We start from the raw sequence: 7,795 nt of genomic DNA, 5'->3' as shown, positions 1-7,795 counted from the left end.
AAAAATAAAAGCAGGGTATTGAAATCTCCAACTATTATTATAGAATTGTTTATTCTTCCCTTTGATTCTGTCAATTTTTGCTTCATATATTTGGGGATCTGTTGTTGGGTGCATATATGTTCATAATTGTTATATCTTATTGAAAATCTGATTAGAGCAATAACGAATAAAGAGATTGAATCAGTAATCAAAAACTTCCCAAGCAAGAAAAGCTCAGGACCAAATGGCTCCACTAGTTATTTCTGCCAAACACCTAAAAATAAGTTAACACCAATTCTCAAAATCTTCCTAAAGAAGATGAGAGAACACTTCCTAAGTCATTCTATGAGGCCACCATTACCCTGATACTAAGGATAGACAAATATATCACATTAAAAGAGAGCCACAGATCAATATCACTTGTGGATATATATCCAAAAATTCTCAACAAGGCACCAGCAAACTGAATTCAGCAGTATATTAAAAGTATTATACACCAAGACCAAGAGTGATTTATGCCAGGAATGCAAGGGTCTTTCATCATATAAAAATCAATCAATATAATACACCAGCATGGGCACATGCACTCCTGGGCACACAGAGAACAGGGCATGTGCCACGGAGCAGCGGTTAGCTGAGTTGGAGGTAGGGCCCAGAAACCAGCCAGGTTGGCGGCAGAACCCAGCACTTCAGAGCTACTGTGCACAAACCTCGGGAGAGAAGGCGGAAGCAGCTGCAACTCCAAAGGCAGCCCTAGGCTGGCTAAAACAGTTCTTGGTGTGGAAACCGAGGCCCTTGAGTGCCCAGGCCCAGCCCAGCCTTGCTCAGGGAGCAGCTTAGCCTGTAGACTGCATGTCACAGCCACCGCGGAATCCAGCCAAGCCACCACCTCTGCCGCCCTTGCCCTAGGGGGGCCAGTCTCCCCTGACTGACATCACCTTCTTGAAGGTGCTCCTCTGGTTGGTCCTGCTGGGACTGTTTGTGGAACTGGAATTTGGTCTGGCCTATTTTGTCCTGTCCCTCTTCTACTGGATGCATGTGGGGAAATGAGGCCCTGAGGAGAAGACAGAGGGGGGAAAAGCGGGTACTCCGTGTTCAACCCAGGCTGTGGGGCCATCCAGGGCACCCTGATTGCCCAGCAGCTGGAACGCGAGCTGCACCTGAGACCTCTGCAGGGGAGATAGGGCCAGCCTTGTTGTTGGCTGGCCCCCAGGGCCCTCACACCCCTGGGGTATCGATTTGTGGGTTTGGCTGAGGGTAGCTCGCAGGTCAGTTCTATGACCCTGCAGTTCCACACACTTTCCCTGATTTCCTGCTGCAGTTTTATATCAGAACTTCTTTTTGGTTTTGGTGAAACTCCCAGAAAGACACTCACTGCGGGTCTGATGCAATTTATAAAAATTACACACTCAAGAAAGGAGACCTATTTGTCTCTTTATTTAAGAGAGGTGATTTTTAGAACAGTAGGAGGGCACTGGGGAGATAACTGTTTAAAATATCCAGCTGTTTGAAGTAATGGTTTGGTACATCAGGACTATATGTTAAAAGTAAGTATTCTCTTTAAGTATTTTTTTAATTAATTAATTTTTAAAATTGACATATATTTGATTTACAATGTTGTGTTAGTTTCAGGTATATAACAAAGTGATTCATTTATACATATATATATTCTTTTCTTATACAGGTTACTACAAAATATTAAGTATTTTGTAGTTCCTGTGTTATACAATAGGTCCTTGTTGTTTGTTTTATATATGGTGGTGTGTATCTGCTAATCCCAGGTTCCTAGTTTATCCCTCCCCCTCACCTTTCCGCTTTGGTAGCCATAAATTTGTTTTCTATGTCAAAAAAATTATAATATACCATGTTAATGGAATGAAGGAAAAATCCACATGATCATCTCAATTGATGCTGAGAAAGAATTTGACAAAATCCAGCACCATTTCATGATAAAGAAAACCTTAACATACGTACTAGGAATATATATATATATATATATATATATAGAGAGAGAGAGAGAGAGAGAGAGAGAGAGAGAGAACATTCCATCCAAAAGCAGCAGATTACACATCTTTTCAAGTTCACATGGAACATTCTCCAAGATTTTAAATCACATGCTAAGCCATGAAACAAGTCTTAGTAAATTTAAGAAGATTAAAATCATATTAAGCATCTATTCTGACCAGAAGGCTATAAGACTAGAAATCAACTACAAGAACTGTATAAAACATAAAAATGTGGAGGCTAAAATATATGCTGCTAAACAATCAATGGATCACTGAAGAAATCGGAGGAAATAAGAAAAATACCTGGAGACAAAGGAAAACAAAAATGCAACAATTAAAAATCTATGGGACATAGCAAAAGCAGTTCTAAGAGGAAAGTTTTTAGTGATACAAGCCTACCTCAGGAAACAAGAGAAATCTCAAATCAACAGCCTAACCATACACCTAAAGAAAATAGAAAAAGAAGAACAAACAAAACCCAAAGTTAGTAGAAGGAAAGAAATAATAAATATCAGGGCAGAAGTAAATAAAATAGAGAATAAAAAATATAAAAGGTCAAAAAAAATAAAAGGTCAATGAAACTAATAGTTCTTTTAAAAGATTTTAAAAATTGATAAAATTTTATCCAGAAACATCAAGAAAAAAAAAAGAGAGGATCCAAATAAACAGAAACAGAAATGAAAGAGGAAAAGTTACAACTGATACCACAGAAATACAAAAGATCATAAGAGATGGCTATAAATAATTATGCACCAATAAAATGGACAACCTAGAAGAAATGGACAAATTTCTAGAAACATATAATCTCTCAAGGCTGAACCAGGAAGAAATATAAAATATGAACAGACTGATTACCAGGAATGAAATTGAATCATTAAAAACAAACAAAACAAACAAAAAAATCACCAACAAACAAAAGTCTATGACCAGATGGTTTTACAGGTGAATTCTACCAAACATTCAGAGAAGAGTTAACACCTGTCCTTCTCAAACTATTTCAAAAAATTGCAGAGGAAGGAACCCTTCCAAACTCATACTATGAGGCCAGCATCACCCTGATACCAAAACCTGACGAAGATATCACAAAAAAAGAAAATTACAGACCAGTATCTCTGATGAACATAGATGCAAAAATCCTAAACAAAATATTACAAACCAAATACAAAATGATCACACACCATGATCAAGTGGTATTTATCCCAGGTTTGACATCCACAAATCAATCAATATGATATACCACATTAAAAAATTGAAGAGGGCTTCCCTCGTGGCGCAGTGGTTGAGAGTCCGCCTGCCGATGCAGGGGACACGGGTTCATGTCCCGGTCCGGGAAGATCCCGCATGCCGTGGAGCGGCTGGGCCCGTGAGCTGTGGCCACTGGGCCTGCGCGTCCAGAGCCTGTGCTCCGCGACGGGAGGGGCCACAACAGTGAGAGGCCCATGTACCGCAAAAAAAAAAAAAAAAATTGAAGAATAAAAAATCATGCGATCATCTCAATAGATGCAGAAAAAGCATTTGACAAAATTCAACATCCATTTATGATAAAGTCTCTCAACAAGGTGGGTATAGAGGGAACATACCTCAACATAATAAAGGCCATTTATGACAAGTCTATAGGCAACATCATACTCAATGGTGAAAAGCTCAAAGCATTTCCTGTAAGATCAGGAAGAAGACAAGGATGCCCACTCTCACCACATTTTTTTGGTTTGTTTTTTTAAATTATCTTAATTCCACTCTCATCACTTTTATTGAACATAGTATTAGAAGTCCTAGCCCCAGCATTCAGACAAGAAAAAGAAATAAAAGGGATCCAAATTGGAAAGGAAGAAGTTAAACAGTCACTATTTGCAGATGACATGATACTCTACATAGAAAATCCTAAAGATGTCACCAAAAAACTACTAGAGCTCATCAATGAATTCATAAAGCTGCAGAATACAAAACGAATATACAGAAACCTGTAGTGTTTCTATACACTAACAATTAATTATCAGAAATAGAAATTAGGAAAACAATACCATTTATAATCACATCAAAAAGAATAAATCTAACTAAGGAGATGAAAGACCTGTACTTGGAAAAATATTAGACACTGATGAAAGAAATTGAAGACAACATAGACAGATGGAGAGATATACTGTGCTCATGGATTGGGAGAATTAATATTGATAAAATGACCATTCCCCCCAAGGAAATCTACAGATTCAGTGCAATCCCTATCAAAATACCAATGGCATTTTTCACAGAACTAGAACAAATAATTCTAAAATTTGTATGGAAACACAAAAGACCTTGAATAGCTAAAACAATCTTAAGAAAAAAGAACAGAGCTGGCAACATCATGCACCCTCACTTCAGACTATGCTACAAAGCTACAGTAATCAAAACCAGTATGATATTGGCACAAAAATAGTCACATAGATCAATGGAACAGAATAGAGAGTCCAGAAATGAGCCCACCTTTATATGGTCAATTAATCTATGACAAAGGAAGCAAGAATATACAATGGGGGAAAGACAGTCTCTTCAATCAATGGTGTTGGGAAAACTGGATAGCTACATGCAAAGGAATCAAACTGGACTACTTTTTCACACCATATACAAAAATAAACTCATAATGGATTCGAGGGATAAATGTAACACCTGAAACCATAAAATTCCTAGAAGAAAGCATAGGCAGTATTCTCTTTGACATTGGTCTTAGCAATATATTTTGGATATGTTTTCCCAAGCAAGGAAAATGAAAGCAAAAATAAACTAATGGGACTCCATCAAACTAAAAAGCTTTTGCATGATGAAGGAAACTATCCAAAAACTGTGAAGACCACCTACTGAATGGGAGAAGATATTTGCAAATGATATATCCAATAAGGGGTTAATATCCCCAATACACAAAGAAATCATATAACTTTGTATCAAAAAACAAACAACCCAATTAAAAAATGGACAGAGGATCTGAATAAACATTTTTGCAAAGAAGACATACAGGTGACCAACATGAAAAGATGCTCAATATCACTAACCATCAGGGAAATGCAAATCAAAACCACGATGGGATATCTCCTTACACCTGTCAGAATGGCTATCATCAAAAAGACAACAAATAACAAATTGTTGAAGAGGATGTGGAGAGAAGAGAACCCTTGTACACTGTTGGTAGGAATGTAAATGGGTTCAACCAGTATGAAAAACAGTATAGCAGTTCCTCAAAAAACTAAAAATAGAACTACCATATGATCCAGCAATTCCACTATTGGGTATTTATCAAAACAAAACGGAATCACTAATTTGAAAAGATATATGCACCCCTATGTTCACTGCAGTATTACTTACAATAGTCAAGATGTGGAAGCAAACTAAATGCACACTGATAGATGAATGGATAAAGAAGATGTGGTGTACATACACAATGGAACATTACTCAGCCATAAAAAATGAAATCTTGCTACTTATGACAAAATGGATGGACCTAGAGGGTATTATGATAAGTCAGTCAGGGAAAGACAAATACTCTGCAATTTCACTTATATGTATAATCTAAAAAACTAAGCAAATGAACAAATACAACAAAACAGAAACAGAGTCATAGAAACAGAAAATAAACAAGTGGTTGCCAGAGGGAAGGGGTTAGGGAATGAAAAATAGGTGAGGGAGATTAAGAGGTACAAACTTCCAGTTACAAAATAAATGAGTCATGGGTATGAAATGTACAGTGTAGGGAATACAGTCAATAATTATGTAATATATTTGTATGGTGACAGTGGTAACTAGACTTATCGTGATGAGCATTTTGAAATGTATAGAAATATAGAATCACTGTATCATGCACCAGGAGCTAACATAGTGTTGTAGGTCAATTATACTTCAAACACAAACAAACTCATAGAAAAAGAGATCAGATTTGTGGTGACCAGAGGTGGTTAATGGGGCAGGTTGGGGGTGGGGGAGAATTGGATGAAGGTGGTCAAATGGTACAAACTTCCAGTTATAAGATAAATTAAGTACTAGGGATGTAATGTATGACATGATTAATATAATTAACACTGCTGTATGTTATATATGAAACTTGTTAAGAGGGTAAATTCTAAAAGTTCTCTTCACAAGGAAAAAAACATTCCTATTTCTTTAATTTTGTGTCTGTATTAGATGATGGGTATTCACTAAACTTATTGTGGTAATTGTTTCATGATGCATGTAAGTCAAATCATTATACTCTACACCTTAAACTTATACAGTGCTGTATGTCAGTTATATCTCAATAAAACTGGAAGAAAAATAAAGAAATAGCAGCTTATGTATATAAATTAGGAATAAATGAGGAAACTAATTACCAGGAGAAACCACTAAAAGAGGAGAAGGTCTGGCATGGGAAAGGATGGGGCAAGGGATGGTTGGTTGTTATACTGAACACTTCTGCTCTTTGATTTTTAACCATATACATGTGTAATATTTTGATTTCAAAAGTACTTTTTAAACTCTGTAATTCTAACTCTGTCCCCTCCTGGCCTCAAATCCTTCTAAGGCTCCCCCCTTCAAATGATACATGTTAAACTATAAATTATTTCCTTGTCACTAAAAGCCCTTCAACATCTGGCCCCGACCTACATTACCAGCATCATTACTGCTCTTTTCCTTAAAGTACCTGGGCCGCTAGTCACATCAATCTATTTGCAGCATCTTGGGTACCATTTTCTTTCATGCTTCCATGCTTTTGCACGTTTTGTTGCCTCTGCTTGACTTTCCCCTCTCCCTCCCCCTCTCCTTCTCCTCCTCTTCTTCCTCCTCATCTCCCTGATGAAGCCACACTCATCTTCCCAGAGTCTGCAAATGTCACCTTCCCTAGGAGGCCTTCCCTACCACCCCACAGGAAGATTTTTGCCCTTTCCCCTGTGCTGTCCAAGCATTTAGTACATTGCTCTACTATAGCACAGATCACATGGGATTTAACTTGTTGAGTCTGCTTTCCCCACTAGATTGTGGGCTGCTTGATGGCAGTGGCCAGCTTTTATTCGTGTTTATATTCCCAGGGCTTATCCCATGCCTTATTGAATTGAATGTGTTTTTAAAGGACATTTGAAAAAATATTTCACTAAGAAACTAGGGAAAATCAAATAGTCTCAGAAAGCTAGTATAGGTGATTGTATTACAGCATCACCATAACTGTGAAGAAAGAAATGTTGATAGTGTGATAGTTCCTCAAACTATTAAACATAGAGTTACATATGACCCAGCAGGCCCACTCCTAGGTATATATCCACTCTTAGGTATATATCCAAATATATATCCACACAAAAACTGGTATATGAATGTTCATAGCAGCATCATTCATAACAGCCAAAAATGAAAATAACCTAAATGCCCATCAACTGAAGAATGGATAAAAAATGTGCTATATACATAAAATGAAATATTATTTGGCCATGAAAAGGAATGAAGTACTGATACATACTACAACTTGGATGAACATTGAAATCCTGCTAAGTGAAGCCAGACACAAAAGGCCACATATTGTATGACTTCATTTTTATGAAATTCTCAGAATAGGCAAATCTATAGAGACAGAAAGTATGTGAATGGTTACTTAGGGCAGGAGGTGAGGTGGAGGTGAATGGGAGTGACTGCTAATGGGTATAAAGTTTCTTTTTGGGGTGATTAAATGTTCTAAAATTAGTTAGTGATGACGGTCACACAACTTTGGGAATATGCTAAAATACATTATATTGTACACTTTAAAACAGTGAACTTTATGATTTGAATGATATCTCAATAGAGTTGTTTAAAAAAAAAAGGAACGTATAAAAAATCCT

The 7,795-nt window shown here is 37.1% G+C and overlaps 1 pseudogene; it reads left to right on the top strand.

Moving 5' to 3' along the window:
- The first annotated feature begins 552 nt into the window (after window positions 1-552).
- LOC115847353 (SAYSvFN domain-containing protein 1 pseudogene) lies at window positions 553-1,163 on the top strand (annotated as a pseudogene).
- Window positions 1,164-7,795: the final 6,632 nt, after the last annotated feature.

This window comes from Globicephala melas, chromosome X, assembly GCF_963455315.2.
Source record: "Globicephala melas chromosome X, mGloMel1.2, whole genome shotgun sequence".
Lineage (NCBI taxonomy): Eukaryota > Metazoa > Chordata > Mammalia > Artiodactyla > Delphinidae > Globicephala > Globicephala melas.
The sequence above is the reverse complement of the archived record's forward strand: the minus strand, read 5'-3'. Positions and strand labels throughout refer to the sequence as shown.